Source organism: Vanessa cardui, chromosome 14 (genome assembly GCF_905220365.1).
Source record: "Vanessa cardui chromosome 14, ilVanCard2.1, whole genome shotgun sequence".
In the NCBI taxonomy this organism is placed as follows: Eukaryota; Metazoa; Arthropoda; class Insecta; order Lepidoptera; family Nymphalidae; genus Vanessa; species Vanessa cardui.
In genome coordinates this window covers 9521860-9542072 of record NC_061136.1, presented here as the reverse complement: position 1 = coordinate 9542072, position 20213 = coordinate 9521860, and the positions used below count along the sequence as shown (strand labels likewise).

Here is a 20213-nt window from a genome sequence, read left to right as displayed (position 1 = left end):
CAGTGTATCACGTATTTAAAGTCAGGTGAGCTGCCAATGCGGTACCCGCATGTACCCCTTATCCCCCCCACGTCATTGACATGTAAATGAAACGGCCCACGCCAGCGGCTCGTGGACCGACGGTTATTTATCTCTGATTGGCTTCATTTATTCCAATTTCGAAGACAGGTCTAATTCCAAATGAAATCAGCTCGCCTTTAAATTAATTCAGTACCTGCGTACATGACTGAATTCGGTTAAGTACGTTGCAATTAATGATGATTTTGGAATTTCATGACTGTGATTCGCTTATACGACTTCTTGGAAATGAGCACAACATACCTACTACCCAAGTAAGTACCTACTAAAAATAGATAAAAAAAAATAAATTGAATTCATAATCCAAATATCCAAAAGGTAGGTTATACACTTTTTTGTAAATTACATTTTTTACAAAGCGTTTAGGATATTTATTACTTTATTATAATAGTATGTGCACATTTAATTTTTAATATATGCTTGTGTTATATTACAGCAATGTTCATATTTATATTAAAGTATCATATTACCTATACCTAACGGATTCTTTTTTAATGACTTCCAATTTATTGACTTGTCTAGAAGAAGAAGGGAATTAGTAACTATCCATAATATACTCTCTTGTACGACACATTAATAGCTCCTATGACTTTTCGATGCTATTTTCTTTTGCTGTACAATTCTTTATACGTAAATAATAATAGTAGATATGTACGGAAGTTAAATAAGTTTAAGTCAACAATTTATACAGTGAAAAGGAATGTCCTATCTGGAACGAGGACATAAATTGTTAGATCAAGTAAACTCATTTAAACTTTAGGTTCGGTGTCTTCCTGTTGATAAGAGGTAGTCATATAAAGTACGAACCCGCTTTACTTCCTATATTATCTATCAACAATTAATACCTATTTATACAGCAAACCTGTAAACGTGTATCTAAAACAATTCATTGAAATTACCATTGTCGTCGCCGCCCACATTAGATTACCGCCTATCAATACCATAATTAAATACGTATTCATTCGTTAATTTAAGTTAAATAATATGCTGTGTCTGTTTGTAAAAGTACATAAAAGTAATAATCTGCCAGTCAAATCCTTACTTACATTTCAAAGGCTAAAGTTTGTATTTATAAATGTTTACTTTAACTTTGTTTTTTTTTTACTTCCACACAAAAACGACAGAATGGATTTTAATAAAACTCTGCAATTATATAACTCATATATCAGAATTTTACATAGGCTATGATTTATCAATATATCAATATCAATATGAGTACCTAATCGCTGACAGTTAATTCTGACAAAAACAAGTACATTTCAAAATAAATTCAGTAGTTAATCGATGATAAATAAAACCATTTTATCCTCTTTTTAATAATAATGTATATGGCTTATACAATTCCGTTCAAAAACATGTACCAATAACCAACCCAATGTACATAAATCTCTATTTATAGGGATAGCATTTTTTACCAAATACATATATTGCGAATATACCGAGAACTTATAACAGTAAGTTGTTTGTTACGTTTTGTCCCAACGAATCTGAAAGGCCAATATTGAGTTTGTTTGGGGTCGAATATCCGATCACATTACCATATTAGAAATATCAGCAAACCCTCTCTTATTTTATTGTGTATCGATATTTTCAAAAATTAGTTTTTTTCTGTAATGTGATTTTATGAATGATTACGATTAACGTAACAAAATGATAATATAATAATTTTTATTTATAACGTTATATAAGATGATAAAAATTATATCACAACCTTTAGTTATACATATAGCCTATATATATAATCGAATTATTTATATTGAAGATATAATTGTTATATTCAAGTATTATTTTGCTATTTTTAATCAACATTTTAAAAGTCTAGCCTTTTAATTTATAGAAAATACCGGTTTGGAATTAAGATAGATAGATATTCGTGCTTTATATCATACCAATTTCGGAACTTATTTATTGCTACCTTAGTTATTTAATTGTGGACACGTAAAATATAGCTTGTTAATAAGTAATTTTAAAATAAGCTCCAAATTAATTTAATAACAAACCGTTTTGAACTGATTTAAAAAACGGAGGACGTTCTCAATTTGAATGTTAATACATACTTATATTTTATTATTTATGTTCGGACTTAACTTCATCACATACAGACGGATTTGCAAAATTATCGTTTTGTTCAAATGAGTTTTATTCCAAAAAGGTCCCGCATATTTTTTTTAGTTCGTAAATGCCAGTTAATCAACCTTCTTTGATGCTATTTTACAGTTGTATACTTTTTAATTTTTTTTATCAAAAGACTGTTAGATCAGAGATTGATTCCATTTTCAAAAATTACACATACATGTATTATATTACTAGGCATACGCCGCATGATGGCACGTCCTTGTGACTGTACGTACATATGTATGTATAGGTGGCAAGTTCATTACTGAGGCGCCGTATATGCACTGATCCGTTCTTACGCGATGTGAGTACAAATCCGAATGCGGGAGCTAAAATGACTATTTTTCGCAAGTCACGTCTCGTCTCGGGCTTATCTGGCGTTAGGTTTGATGATAATAAGTGATACCGCGAAATATCGAAACAAATGAATTATTGACACTGGATATGTCTTTATAATACGTTCCTATATCTATTGGAAAATACATTTTCAAAATAATCTATGAAATGTACCACAGTTAACTAATTTGAAATATAGCATTCAAACCGTTATATAAATAGTATAAAATACTTTCTACGCAAAAATCTTAGTAAGTAGGTATATTAAATGACGCAAAATCTGTTTATACCTACAAGTTTTATAATTAATTTTTAATATATACCTTAAACATTGTAAGAACACGGGCTAGGTATGACTAGGTATATTATACTATATATAAATGAAAATTTAATAACACAATATAGATATTACATACGAACAAAACTAAATATATTACAAATTGATAAACTTGAATCGTTCATTGATTCAGTATCAATGTTTTATTTTATAATAAGTGTATAAAAAATTAAAAAAAAAAGTTACTTTTAATGAGATAGTTTCAAATTACTTAGATTTTTAATGTTAATATTAAATCGTTAAAGTTAAATATCGAAATTGCATATATTTTAATTTAGTCACATCCAGCTGCGTCTAGTCCGGAGATCATTTACGGAGCGTCCTCTCAGAGTCAATATCAATAAATGGGAAGTTGGGAAATTGGATGTGTTTCGGCTCATCGAGGCCCAAGCCAACACCGTACGTAATAAGATAGTAATGAGCTGATCTTGCCACTCGTAAAAATATGTTGGCTCCCGATCTATGACTAAATATTTAACAACTCGTCCCTAAACCACATATTCTCAAACCTTATATTGTTTATAGTAATGAAAATAATTGGGGTTAACGACCTCGTAGTATTTTTGACACGATAATTATCTACTATACCAAACGCATTGATAGATGGATATGATTTATCTTTACTAGACATTAGGACATCATAAGTATTTCTAAAAGAATGGGTGCGTTAAACAAATCAGTCTAGTAATTTAGATATACGTACCGTTTAATCCATTGTAGGTAAGCCGCTAGACCATTCATCCTGAAACAAAAGACATACTATGAAATATAATAGAATAAAATGTTATAAATATAAGCCCGTTGCATCAGCCTACGAGGATTGATTTGACATTGACACGATACGCATGCGTATTACTCTAATTGGGTGCAGGGGCTCTTTGCTAAGAGTGATAAAGAGAGGTATACAAATTTTGCATACGATCGACAAGGATAGATAGAGTCGCGCGTACTCGGAGACGGGTCAGCAACATGGCCGTCGGCTACTGCAACTGCATAATATAGAGGAAACATAAAACTTCTTTCACTTCATTACGTTTATAGTAATTTATAAATTAACCTGATATGTGCATCTCATTTACCGTTAATTAGTTTTTTTTAGATATTCACTTTGATGATATTACCTTTTCAAATGAAAGTAGCTTTATTTCTTCATTAGTATCTAGTTTTTATCAGCGTACGAATACTGCAGTACATACCTAGTATTTTCCAATTGTAAAGTAAAATAATTGAAGAGTATTCAAAATTATCAAGTATTGTTATCGCGAAAGTAAAATGCATTATGATATTGAAGAGTATAAGGCGTTTATTCTGTTTTATTTGTAGAGCGAACGTTAAGAGATTACTCATCAATATATTCTTCATAAATATAACAAACAATTAATATTATACGGAACAAAATAAACAATCCCAATATCAAGTTACAAATAAATTTTCATTTAAACTGAATGTTAAACATAAGAGCATTTAAACGTTTCTTAAGTAGAAAAATTCCAAACTTAGAAATAAATTTATTGATATATCTCAAGTATTTGAAGCTATGTAGATATCTAATAAATAATAATACTTTTTTATATAATAAAAAAGAACCCAGTATTAATCGCATCAATTCAAATGAACTAGGTAAATAAAAGTTTAAACGGATTAAGCAGAACAAGGGTCAGAGGCGCGGGGTTGCGGGCCGCGGGGGATAATTATCTTCTTGTATATACCCTTATAATTGTACGTAGGTTCACCCTCAGAAGTAATGTGTAGACTTGCGACATAACCAAGATATTTGTATTTGGAAGAGCAAATAAAATATAACATCGAGGTAGTTATTAGATAGGTATATATATATATATATTCAATTATGGGTAGCGGTAGGTACCTACTTATTACATATTTTTTTTAAAATAACAAATATACTTATTATTGATTTTATTCCTCTTAATCTTCTTACAGATGTTATTGGGTGAAAATAAGAAGTAGATATGTATCTTTAATAAGACTACTTAATAACACTATATAGATGATAAAATGCATGTATAAATGATTAAGAGCATGGAGTTTGTATTGATTGTTTTTGTGCAGAATTTAATTGTACTATATTTAAATAATGTAAAATGGTAGAAAGGAGTGATCTACTGAATATTTCGCTAGTTTTTTCAGTAAAATCTACATTTAAAACTGTTGATTTACATTTAAATAAATAAGATAAATCTTACATCCCATTTTCGAATGGGAATACTAACATTTTTTTCAAATTATATTCTTTAAATAAAGATATTTAAACAAATATTATAAACAGAATCAGTGCCGAGTCAAACGATTTATTCGCCCGTATTGTGCTAATTCCTCTTATCGCACGCCCCACTTTTTCTCGCAAACCGTTATTTCTTTAAATAAAACAATCCGACTAAAATAAATTAAAATGATTGATGTGTCATTTGTTTTGGTGCGATGTGAGTAAAATTTAAGATCAAACAGTCTAACATTTCCCCATTATTCTGTGGGTATTATTCAACACAATATTTTCTCACGATTTTCTTAGACCGCTAAAGTTGTTTCCCTATTATAGGTATTGGTCGCAGTCGCAGACGATTGTTAAATAAATATAATGATATTAATGTCTTATGTCTGCCGCGTTTAAATAGGGGCTCTATCACATAGACGAAACAATAGACCTTCTCAAAATGAAACCTTGAATTTCCCGCGACAAAACGAGGTCACTACGAACAGGAACAAATGATTTTCAAATTACTTAAGGGTTTTAATTTTTTTAAGAGCGGAATTATTTCGAGGTATTGTTTTATATAAGAAACAATTTTCCTTTGCTTATCAAAAAATAGATATCATTGAAATATTAATACAATATTTTAAAAGTAATTTCAATCATCACACCGTATATACACAAGTAAACAAATACATAGATGTTTAAAACACAGGTCTAACATAGTGATAATAAATTTAGTATTCATAGCTCCTATAATAAAATACATTCTGCGAAAGGGTAAAATTCTCTTAATTACGCCAATTAGTTTCAAAGATCAAAATATTATAATTCGGAGAAGAAAGCGTTGTTAAATTTGCATAGAAATAGGGAATACTTCAATACATTTTTACTTTAATCTTTGTAAACATTTCTATAGCTTTTATTTAGGTACAAAGGTAAAAATAATTTGAAATAAAAAGTACTACCACAGTGAAATCTATAAACTTATGTAGAGTTTATTTCTAGTGGGTATATTATTTCTAGCATTCAAAATACTTATGTATTTCAAACGATTTATGATCATTCAACATGCATTTAGTGTAATAATAATTGATAAGTACTCACCAAAAATAGTTAAAATTTTTTGTTATGTTTACTATGTAAAGTTTTGTTTCTGTGATATAGCATAATTTATTACATGATGTATGTTATGTCATATTTGGATGTAATGTATCTGATACTTATAGGACATGGAAAAATGAAAATGCTCCATTCCGAAAATAATAGGAAAACGTTACAATCGTTATCTATGAGTGCCAGTATAGCATTATTGAACTCGTCTGAGATAAACAACTTAAGGAAAATGTCGGATAACATGCGGAGAGCGCAAACATGTTAATGAAATCAATTTCTTTCCTTCCAGGGTTCCGTTGGATGGCGAACGAAAATTGTGATTTCCTGTTCCAGTATAGTATTAGCGAGTTTTTCTGATTTACATATATATATTGGTTCGTTCGTGACTTGCATCCATCATTCGATCTATTCCAGATTGTTCTGTGTAGATTAAAAGAAATATTTACATAATGGCAGACAAGAAGACGCCGAATAAATATTGATTTATAAAACAACTTTTAAATAATCTGTTCATTACTTTTTTTTTTGCTTTATGCAAACAAGTATTCAGCCAAATATACGGAACAAAAAGGTTTTATCTAAATAACTGTAAATTTCAGACATTTGCATTCACCTGCAGGCTACAGGATATAACGTGTGTCTTTATCTAGAGGGCAATAATCGTGGTTGTACTAAAGGCGGTCTACTTACAACTTTTCTCGTTGCTCGTATGTTTTAGCTATTTTGCTAGTCGGAGATAAAACAAAAAGGTGAAATAAGGTTTGTTCATCTAACTTTTACCTCTTAAGTCAAATTACATCTGCGTGTTCGTAACAAGACTACGAAATAAAATGTGCTTTTACTAATATTTAACAAACGTATTTCATTATAGTAATTTCTAAAATATGTATTAAATAGATTAAAATTAATGATTGGGTACATCGCTTTTTATTTTGATCGAATATAGTAAAGTAAGTCGTAAAGCCTGCAGACAGTGAACACTGGGCTTAGCGATCGTCAGTATAAAAACCCTTAACTTTAGTTGTATTACGTAATTCTAGTCCTCGACGGATTTCAACTTTCACTTTTAACAAAAACTACATATTTTGAACTACAATATTCATTTATAAAAACGCTATGGCCGTGACACATGCAATCAGGTAATATTAAAAAAAAGTGTCCCAATTTTTTACTGAAACCTTTATACTCAATGGTAAACTTACAAAATATATATTATACGAGTATATAAAAAAGAGCAATGAATCAACGAGTATCGTATTATAAAAATAATATACCTTGTTTTATACCCATACAGGCTTTAGAATTTAAACTAATTTTACTTTTTTTTGTGTGTTTTCCAGGATTTGGTGATAGAGGAAATTATGAAAAATATCATCGGTTAACTAAGTTTGTGATAATAATAAAATTATTACCTATTACCTAATAATTTGACAGTAATCCAATTTAGTTAACATTAATGATTTTATAATTTCGATTGTAATTTTTATAATATTAAAATAAGTTACTCTTTGTTTAAAGTCATAAGTTTGATTTAAGTTAATGCAGTTTTTATTAATATTGTTCTTCATGATTTTTTAATCATTATTGTTTTAAAATGATAAATCTTAAGACACTGTTTTAACTGCCTCAATATAACTTAATAATTTATGATGGAATGACCTTATTACCTGTTTATACTGGTAAATTGTATATTTATTATAAAGACAATACTATATATTATAGGTACCTATATCTATATTTTATAGGTATTGTATTCTTTATAAATTCACTTGTTATATAATTTCAGTAAGATCACCTCGTATCTTTTGTTTAGTATTTTAGATTAGCTTCTCACATGAAACGTAAACATTTATTACGATATAACCATATATGTATTGTACCCAAAATAACAAATAAACAAATTCATCGTTGTTGTTTGCGTGTTATTTATCCATTCGATTTAGACGAGACGTAATTCTCTCGAATATATTCACGAAAAATATGAAGTTTGTCAAGGGAGGGACAAACTATTCCCTGTCTAATATAAATTTTACGAAAGCGAGTCGCGCAAATACATTTTGCATGAGCCTTCCGGGCCGTCTCGAAAAAGTTCGCAAATACACCATTGCGAAGAAAATTGTTACTGATTCTAGGTATATAATATTCAAGTCTCCAGATACATAATATTACTACGACACTTATATATATACCCTTTTTATACTGCTTAAATAAAACGTGAACTTATAAGTACCTACACAGTTTATATGCAGAGCTATCTATCTAATTGCCTTATAATATTAATTGGTGTTTAATTATAAATTGCAATTTAAACAAAGAAGCTGCTCTATAAAACGCATCATTAATATAATGTTAATGGTAATTGCTTTGCTATTTTTTTTTTAAATAAAATAATCAGAAGCTATAATTGGAAGCATCTGCTCTAATTTTATTTACTTATTGGGCAGGTGAATGCATTCCGAAGACAATAAATAATTATATACCTACTTTTTTCTTTTTCAAATATCTTAACAATTAACATAATTAATATAAATAGAATTAACCTTTAAATTATAAATAAAAAGAAAAGTTGTAACATAATATTGTTTTGAAATATAAAAATATAAATAATTTTAAATATTATATATTTCGATGCTTCATAAAAAAAACCTCCAGATTTATCAAAGTAAAAGCTTCTCTAATATAAAAGCTTTGTAATATTATACTTATTCGACGAAACAAAATCTTCGTCGTTAAGTATATGCTGAGATTTATGGTAAGGCTGTCAGTCCGTTGATGGGTTATAACGGGGAATGAATAATGCTATGAGTATGCGTGGTCACTCGCTTCGTAAGATATTTAGTAAAGAATTGGGGTATACATTTATAAGTATTAATAACATTTCATTGATTTTTAGTTTAAGTTTTAAAGGTTCAAATCCTACTGTCAGCACTAAAGGTTATGATGTGTAATAAATATACTTATATTTGATTTTTTTTTCTTTTGAGGCAATTACACCTGTTTAATATTTGCAAACTGTTTCCATTCTAACTAAAACATATAACTTTTGAAAAATTTAACAGCACGGCTTTAAGATAAAATTTTTGCATCATAAATTTTAAATATTATTCGTTTCTGTAAAGTGTTACTGCATAAATGGACTTAGTTTTTATCTGTAAATATTTTTGGTAAGGGAAGATTCTTTGACAGCCACAACTTTATCAAATTGAAAACTTTATTGTTGCAGTTCAAGAATACCACTTTGTGTTATTAATTTGGCAGCAGTTCTTATAATACATTAAGTAATATGATACATTTATAACCTACTTGGCCATGTATGTGTATAATAAGTTATGGTTAGGAACTTAAATACATTCATAAATCTGATTATTAACGTAATAAGTTAAAAAATCCCATAGTTTTATCAGTGAAATTATACAGCTCTAAGGAAAGCTCAAGAAAAAATTAATATAATATTTAATTACGGAGTTAATGAGAACTGTACTAATAGGCATATTATTACTCAATAATACTTAGTAAAGGTCAAGAATCGAGGTCATTTTAGTATTGACTTATTTTATTAATGTGTATGTAGAAATAGTTTCACGTAGAAATTTTAAGAACGAACATTTTCATTACATTTTTTACCATACATTATTATATGTACTTACAATATTAAATATAGGTATTTATTGATATCTTTACAAAAGTATTTTAATTACATTAATATTATATTGAATTGTTCTGAAATACTATCTTAAAATATGTATTGAACTTAGTGAAGTTAAGTCAAAAGCAGTATTATGAAGTTTCAAGTGAGCACACGCAATATAAGAAATACTGGTCATTTAAGTTGACTTTATAAAACGATTGGGTGTCCTTTTCTCACGAGGAAGCATTACTATTTAGCTACTGGCTGTAATAAGACTATAGTATCACTCATAGACCAGAGAGTTTAATAGAAAATGTATGAGTATCATTTTGGTACTTTTTAATTCCACTGCAATGTTGCAATCGAAATAATAATTGTATTAAGTTTATCAAAAGTTCTTATTTAATTCTTCTTTATCTAAAAATGTATCTTTTTACAAAATGCAAGAGAATAAATTTTCATACTTTTAATCAAAGATGTTTGAACGATTTGTTAATTTAAATTTATATTTTTCTCACCAATAAATGCCACTAAAATTTAAACAAGATTTATATATAATTTTATATTTATATATAGGTACGTATATATCAAGTTGTCAATTACAAAATACAATCATTTTAATATTATTTAGTAGTATTGCACATCATAAACCAGATTTAGATTTTTATTTAAATTTTATATTAAATGCATATAGCATACAAGTTTAAACAAGTTAGATTATTTATAGAATAAAGCGTACTAGTAAAGTTCAATATACAGAAATAATCAACACGATTACTAAACGAGTTACGTTTTGAAAAAAAAAAATTATGTTGTTCTTGTTGACATTGTCAAAGCGTCATCAGAGAAGTGTTCTATGTCACCACCCACGTATTGCACATCCATAAATTAACTCGAGAGATTGAAAATTATTTTTTATACCACCACGTATGCCACGTAGCATTATATTTACATTGTCGATTTACATAGGTTAATTAGCAGAGCACCTTGACCGCGATAGACAGAAGCTGGTTCTGGTTCCGTTACCAGCATCAGCTTCTGTATGGTACCTACCATACAAACATATTTTTTTGCTTAAGAATAGTTAATTAAACACAGTATATAAAAAAGGCTGTCTGTGATAAAACACATATACTATTTTAAATAGACAAACCCAAATCAATATCCAAAAATATATCTAAGTTAGAAACACTGTGGCCACTTTTTTATATCAAATAAGACAATTACCATGGACCAGTAACATAATATCACTCGTATTTTTTATATTACGTCATAATAGTGTTTACAGTTATATAATTCAACACGTAAGAGCGCATGAGAAAAGATATTCTTTTCTGAAAAACGTAGCTTTATTTCTCTTTGTGTTAGAATGGAATGATTTCAGATATCAGCATCGGGTGTAGTCGAGACGGTAGAATTGACTCGACTAGAATAACGAACGTACGTGCCCTGCAACTTTAAGAAATTATTTTTACGCTGCCCAAATGTAGCGAAGCGCGAGCTTCTGTTAAATGAAGCATTCTGTGGGCATGTTTTTATTGCCTTATCTGTTAATTGGAAATGAGAAATACGAAGCCTTTGTTTTGTTATCATAATAAATGTTAGAATTTATTTATTTGTTTTCATTTAAATGTTTATTTAAATTAATGGTTTTATTTGTGTGTATTCTATATTTAAACTGTTTTTATTTATTGCTACATATTTCTCTTTTTTTTTTGTTGCAAGATGTTAATGATGCAAATCAGTGTATTATTGTTAATAAATATTATTCAACTATAATAAAATGCATACATAACGTATTCACGAATCTTTTTGTTTGTGTCAATGTCTAATAAATATTAATTTAGAGTCTAAACATTAATAATTTAATAAAACCAAAAATTATCTTGTTCACAGTACTAAATTACGTTGTCCAGTTTCATTAATTTATATTAAATGAGAATTGTTTATAGATTTTTTTATTTAATGTACTCTTAATATATGATTGAGCTTAGAGTTCAATATATATGTTATTATGTATATAATAGCTGACATTTTATAATTAAAAAATACTTATCTATATAACCATTACTATACGGAAAGCCGTTATAACAGAAAGAGATAGTAAAAGAAGAATAGTTTTTTGTATAAGACAAAATAAAAAAAAGTATTGATATCATAATATAGGCTGTATACAGCGACGTTTTTGCCTCATCTACTTTATGGTCCCGCTCAATTCCGCGTTCCAAAGTTGCGGTGCCATATATCGTGGCATCAGCTTCAAATTTGAAATTGGAACGAACGGAAGACCCAAGTAATGGCTGAAGTTAGATGAGAGGGGGTGGAGGGGAAAGGGGCATTCCTTCACCGCCCCAAAGTAAAACTTGAACTTTGACTAAATTTACCAACTACGGCCATTTTAAAATAATGAAAAAGACTCAAGCGCGTACCTACGAGTAACAACCTCCAGAATAATATCATCACTCTAATATAGGCAGATATCTATCTATATCTATAGTCTACGCACTCTAGTAGTATTATTCTTATTGGAATGACATTTAAGGTAATTAATAAGGTATAATTTACAATATTGAAAGGTAAATTTAATGGTATATTATTTTCTACAAGATAAATTATGATACTGATATATTTTTTAAAGTATATTAAATTACTACATATTTATTCGTGGCTTATACTGTTAACTCATATATTGAATAACCATAGGAATATATTCTAATTGAAGAAATTTAATAAGTTTATGTACCTCATTATTAGATTATATATATAATAATTATCAAAATATAATATTTAATTCAATAATAATTGCTTTGCAAATATTGATGTGTAACAAACTTTTCACTTCTATTTTACTGAGATATGTGAAGATTAATATATTATGAAGGTGCACAGTGGCGCCACACTTTCGGTTCATAAGTTAATGTTGTTACTAAGTTACGAACCTTGGCAACAACGCCACCGTGCGGCGAACGGCTGAAGCTTTTCAATCGCTGTTTTTACGACTTTATAGCACGTTTGTATGCGTGGAAATATTTACGCACACCGATATAAAAACACGTTCCAAATTGTGCGTGTAGTAGCCATTTTTATGTGTTGTCAGGACCCATGTACAACGGTTGTTCCATTGCCCTTAAGTTGTCTATTGGTTAGGTAGATGGCATTGGGTGTATCGTATGGATACGACAGCACAACTTACATCGGTAGATTGAAACACTCACCCAATACAAGGCGGACAGATTACGCGTGTTTTCCACACATGTTTTCTGTTGAACACGTCTGGACAGTATTCGGGTCGAAACACATAATACGAATGCTTGAGTTTAGAAACAATTTCAGTTACACACTGACACTCTTACATATATAATTAAAACAAAGACGTGCTGCCCAACGCGTGGTGTTCTAATAACTGTGATAAAACGTAAAATTTGTTTCACTAAATAAAAAACATGCCGCGTAGAAATGTGAAGCGAAACTGCCCTGGCTATTGTTTAGTTTGCCGATTTATACGGCTCGGTTACAGTTGCGCCTTTTATTGAAGCATTACCGATAAAAAGAGTCATAATAGGTTTTATAGTCAGATTTTAATAGCGATATGTAGCATAAGTAGATTTGAACTGCGCTGACTCGACCAGCGGTGCGTAGCTGACTCTACTAATAAGTCTTTGCAGGTACTTTTGGTCAGTTTAAAACCACACATAGGCCTCCCTAGCTCTTCATAATTATTTTTGCAACAATCAAAAATTGATTACAATATGCAAATTAAAATAGCTCATTAATCTTCGTATTGTATGTAAATATGCACAATCAGTATAAATTGAGGTCTTAATAATGAATAAATCAAAATCGATTCCCATTTATCTAATAGTTCTCGAAGGATTTTCAATCGCGATCTTTTGATTAGTAATTCAACAACAATGGTCCAGTCTTATCGCTGTTTATCGAGTTTAATATGCGTAGAAAGTCGCATTCGTTATCAGGGACGCGTTCCATTTTGTTATCGTGCAGGTTGCCGTAGAAATTGTTATTGTGTTTAATATATGGTCTGAGGAGATTAAGCAACAGCCTAGATACATTTATATTACTTGTTTCAGATATTGAGTATTTATCTTAAGTTACTTTATAATCACTAATAAGTAAATATATACCTACAATAGGTTTATTTACTTACTTATTAATAAACATAATTCGATTGAATACAATATAGGTAGGTTATTCTTATCATTTAAAACAGCAGTAAAATATTTTTCTAAGAAACATTTAATTCAATAAGAAATGCTAAAACTGACTTAGTATTGCTTCCGAATAAAAAATACAGATTTTATTAAAAAACTTATATTATAAAATAAAATTGCAAAAAGTGTTAATGATTATGCATTAAAATTAATATCATTGTTTAAAAATAAAAACTATTTTATCCATATTAATTTATATGAGGAAGTGGATTAAGATAATTAGTTGAATAATTATAATAATATACAGATGAGGTCAATTAACGTCAAGATAATGCTATACTAAGGCGACGCTGGTAACTTGAGCTATAATTGTTTATGCAATTTAAATATTAGAATATTTCATAATTTATTACACTTTGGACATTATATAAAAAATTTAATTAAATTCACGCGAAACTAATCCAAGCATTATTCTTAATTGAAATGTTCTTTACTCGTTATTTAAATATGACAATGTAAATATAAAAATAATAAATAATATCTTAAAGAATAAGATAATGTGAGTGTTGTTGTTAATTTAATCTTATAGAATAATTAATAGTAATAATTAATAGTAGATCTCATATCATTAGATAACATGTTCGATGTTTTTTGTTTGGTGATATATAAAGACATAAATGCATAATACCTAATAAAGATTAAGAAACAAAAGTAGGTACCTACTATTTCTCGATTTTTTTCTATGACATAGGAAATTGAATTTCGAACAAAATTTTTTGAGTGTGATTGAATGACAAACGACGTAAACGTACACATGTATAATAGTAATCATATTTAAAGAAGAAATTTAAAATGAACTAGAACCATAAAAAATATGCTTAAATATTTATTTAGGTTTTCCACTTACGACAAAAATAATAATTGAATTAACATAGAGGTTTTAACGATATAATATGTGTATAGATAAATAAAAATATAATAAATTCAGAAGATGTTTATCTTATGAGATGGCTTGTAATGTCAGCGTAATCTAAAAGAAAATTGTCGATCCGTGCGTTTTATATGAACGCTGCCAAAATTTAGATTTTGCATTGTTTGCATAAAATTAGTCGAGAATATACTTACTACATTCTTTCTAGATTTTTTTATAACTGCGTTTAAGCTTTAAGAAATGGTGATCGGTCTCTTTATTGCAGAGTTCATGCTTTTTGCCTTTAAAATAAAGGAATATATTATTTACAATTTAAGTAAATAAGTACATAAAATGTTTTATGTAAAACGTTTTTATTATCTGGTATAAGTTGAATATATTTCATTCGAATAATGATTCAGGCTTGAAAATATGAAAAAGTTATGTTTACAGCAATGGGGATGTTTTTTATTTCTCATTTTTTAACATAACTGACCTAATGTGCAATAATATTCAGGTATGAATATGTTATTTAATTTCAATATTGATTAATCCACACCTGCCTACTACACATACTTACAATATGTAAGTATACATTCCTAACTTGATAATCATTGTTATAGAAAATACTATTAAAGTATTCATTTAAAAATAAATATCTTAAATATATATTTTAAGTACGTGATTTCAACACATGGTATCGAAAAAGTGGTTATACCACAACCAGGCTCGGGTCATCGAATTCAGCGACCTCACCTCAGCTGATCGTCTCGCCGTTAAATCTTTATGGCCTATGACGTCACACGGACTTTTTTCTTGAAATGATTTACAGCCCAGTCATAAGGCAACACAATAACTGTACCGATTGTTTAACAGTTAACCGCAATGTTTGAACCCTTTCTAGGTAACGGAACGAACAATATGAGGAAACTTTTTGCTCCAGTTTAGACTATTTTATTCAAATCTTTGTCAAGGAAGTCGTTAAATTGTTATGCAATATGCAAAAAAGGGTTAGGACTATTTCTATAGAAAACAAAACGACTTTGGAACAGACGTATTCTATAATTTTCTTTAAAAGCCGTGACCATTTACTTACGTTACACTGAGTTTATGCATGGCGCGAACATTTCAATGGCCATTTAATATACCTAATGTTATCACATATACGAACCTCCAACGACTTATCTTAACCGACACGTGAATCTTAACTGAACTTCGGGGTTCGAAACTAATTTTTCATGTGCTTAGTTTAATAAGTAATAAATAAATGTACCATTAACTCGTGCCTGTGCTCAGCGGTTAAAGTAAACATTGCGACGAAAACTACACGTGTCGGATGAAATGCTGACACGTGTATCCACTAACCAGCATTAAAGCTTCGTGATAGAATAAACTGCTTAAAAGCCTTTAGAAAAAGGAAACACCCAGATCCGAGATATTTAAAGTTTACTTTTATATTTAACATGTATAATATTTATCATGTTCATGTCATATAGACACAATTATACACATAAAACATAAAATAACAAGCAATGTTGCATTTTATGTGTCCATAATGCAATACTAACAAGATATCAAAAGCTGGAAAAGACATTATTTCAAACGGAAACAATTGTAACCAGATAATTGGCTATAAACAAAGAAAATTGGACAGCTCATACCGTGACATCGAGAGAAATTGTTAAGCTAACGATGATCCTAATATAGATCAGAACACATTACGTTAGACACGCAAATACTCATTAGTTTTATGCTTAACTTTCTATATGAAAATGTATATATGTATCATCTTGACGGCGGTAGACCTATACTGAATAGGTACGTAGTATTTAGTAATATTAAATAGGTAGATTACAGCTAAGAAGAGTAATAATACGTAAGGAGGAACGAGTTATTAAAATTAGTTAAAAAGTTTTGTAATTTTTTGTAGAACAAATTATATTAAATACCAAAAATAGGTAGATACTTACCTATAATCGCACTGATACAAATATATCAAACTGTAATATTAATAATTATTATTACTAAAGCTATGGGTAGAATTATAGTTAATAATATACAAACTACCTACTTCATTACATTCTTGTTTCTTCATTAAGGTATCATAACATATTTTAATTTTGCAATTTAATTTGTAATCATGATCTTTTCCTTTATATAAATGATTGTTATATTCTCAATTATAATAAAATCTGTAAAGTATACTACTTTTGATGTGTAACTTTCTCAATTTTAATAATTAGATTCGATCAAGCCAAGATATCTATTGAAAATAATTCTCAATCTTTTCAGCAATATACCTATAAGCTGTTAATCGTAAGTCAAAAACCTCAATGTTCCTGAGCCTTCTTTCGTCGAACTCACGTGGAATGATAGAGGAGAAATAAATATTATTCCTAATATATTACTAAAAATATACATTGCTGTATGTGTTTTATAACATACAGACTATATATTATGATAATCGATTTCCTCTGCTTTATTGTTACCTACACATTAATCTGCCCTACGAACATCAGCCAAGATTTTTTTAGTGTACTCTAAATATATGCACTGTTGCTTATAAATCATGGACTCGTTACGATTTATGGGTTCGACCGAGCGCTCCGATTGAAGCTTTAACTTCTGCTGTGGATTCAGTGGGAGGCTTAGCGAGCGTCTAAAAGAAATATTTATCGAAAACAAAATGTAATAACAGATCACTACGATTATTTTATTTATAAAATGTTCAAAACTACATTTATACTATTATTATTATTAAAATAAAAAACTGTTGCTTATCGTTTCTTAAATACCTTCGCAACATCGTCAATTAACATATTTGAATGTAGATATAATCTACAAGATAATCAATATTTAAGATTGTGAAGTGATTATTACAATGTAGGTATGCTTATTATGTAAATCTGGACTATAAAATTTAACTATGAGATAACGTGTTCGAACTCGTTAACATTATAATAATGTATCAATGTTGTCTATGGTACTGTTACACAAAACGCTATCGCTTGTGCAATGAATTCGGCTGCAATATCGTCAAGGGCTTTAAGCGGCCATGACCCGACGTTGCAGGATACTAAGATTGGATATATGAAGTACATACAGACGTAAGACACTTGTAATGACAGTTTATTCAACTTGAACTGAGATTATTCATGGCTGGATTTGATCATGAGTTATAGAGCTGCACAATTAAATGTTCAAACTTTAATGAAACTAAGATTCTCTGATACAGTAAGATCATTATTATCTTGATCAATTAAACCTTTCTAAGTAGAATACTTGACTGCTTTATTACTTTAATCTTATATTTTTAAATATTACGTATTTATTTTATAGAATTAAAAAAAAAACAATGATTTAAAAAAAATGATTAAGAAATTATTAAAACTAAATAGAATCATAGTCATGATTACTAAGATATCGAATTAAAAAAAATATATGCTTCAAGAATTAAGGCACATTTTCATTTAGTCGTAAGAACTAACGCGTCAGATATAGGTTATTATATGATCCATATTCCAAAAATGCTTGTATCTGCACTTAAGTTTGAAATGGAAATCAAAAGACAATGAACCTTATTGTAACGAAATAAGGTTTGATTTAAAATATCATAGATAAGGTTGGAGTAATGGTCTCATTTGGCCGTGCGAGGTGTAACACGGGATATACGAAGAGGCGTAACCTAAAATGTCTCATATTGGTGCCGTATTTGTCCCCTCTGCGTACACAGCCTACGTCATCCTAGACGCAGTCGAATATTTTTTTCTTTTAGCCTAAATTTATATATTTACAATCAACATAATATTTTTAGTACTTTGTTCTGCTTAAACATACATTAGTAATGTATTTATATGCATTGAAATATAGGCATAGCATTGGCTTTATATACATTGAAATAAATAATAAAATGAATACTGTATGACCATTGAAACAAGTAAATAGCAATATACAATGTAAAGCGTCGTTTACAAACCGCTATACGAAACTAGTTTTACAAACTGGATATATTATGAGTATATATGTACTTATAACATTTTTGTTTTGTTGATATAGTACTATATCAAGTTTTATAAGGTCACAAAACCTGTTTGTATTCAGTGAGTTTTGTTATACTTTGTTTTTATATGAATACTATTATCTCACATAGAGACACTGTTCCTTTCAGTATAAACACGAATGTTTAGTAACAAAATAAACATTTATTTTTAAATTTAATAAATTGGTCTGGTTTTTGTATTGTTTGTTAGGTTGAATATCTATATTAGATTCTAAAATTATTAAATACTTGTTTCTTTTATCGTTGACAATTAATGATATTGGGTAAAAACCAGATATAATTTGTTAATTAATAATTAATAAAATTGGATCTTGAGACATTCATTTATAGTAAATTAAATAGTTACATAAAATTAAGCATTATTAAAAAAGGTAGAAATATCCTTAGGGTACTGATATCATGTGCAAACATAGTCACTGAAATCAATTTGTATCGAAAAGAAATCAAAATCAAAAATTAAATATGGAAGCTTTTCAATGTCGTCAGCAGTGTGCGTAGCGTAATGTCGGCGCGGGTAAGCTTTTACATATTGGTTGGTCCGTCGTTACAGACGAGGACTCAGTCTATCCAAACCTTTCTGCCATTACAGGGCCGTTTATCTTACGACGACGTAACGACACCGATACGGGTAAAACTAATTAACATATAAAGTAAACAACTATGTTATCCCCCTTTAAAGTATGATGCATGAATGAATAGTCCTACTTTGTTTTAAGAATCTCCTTGAAAACAAGTTTGTATAAATTTAAATTTAATAATTAGGAATAAGTACATAAATGGTATATGAGTAATTTATTCGATAAATACTTAATCAGAAAAACAACTCAATAACTAGGTATATTAAAGTTTCGATTATCGATTAGCGATCTGATTAAAAAATAGTAATCATTGGATTTTTATTTATTCCGGTTTTTCTCAGTAGAATCAACATTCCAAACTCGTTTTAATGTAATATTAAAATTAACCTCGAAAAAAGACAGTTTAAAGGTGCTTCTAAGGGCCTAGTTCAATCGAGAACATTTTGATTTTGATAGTTGGACAGGGATGAATATAAAAGCTGCATATGTGTAAGCTGGCTGGTGCAGAGGCCTGTAAATTATTAGGCAGAATACTTTAATTCTTTAATATTGAAAAATCGTGTCGCATTCAATAAAGAGGAATTTTAATCTGAACGAAAGTGACGACCGGAAATTCTGTCCCATAACTCATTACCCCTGGCCTTTGGTTCGTTTATTTGGCAAGAATTCAAGACTGC

The 20213-nt window shown here is 29.0% G+C and overlaps 1 long non-coding RNA gene across 1 annotated transcript in view; it reads right to left on the bottom strand.

Moving 5' to 3' along the window:
* LOC124535038 overlaps window positions 1–13267 on the bottom strand; it is a 42564-nt gene extending 29297 nt beyond the window's left edge. The window contains exons 1-2 of the long non-coding RNA XR_006966777.1: window positions 13035–13267; window positions 3570–3608 (exon numbers count right to left, since the gene is read on the bottom strand). This is a non-coding gene — a long non-coding RNA (uncharacterized LOC124535038). The remainder of the gene's footprint in view (window positions 1–3569; window positions 3609–13034) is intronic.
* Window positions 13268–20213: the final 6946 nt, after the last annotated feature.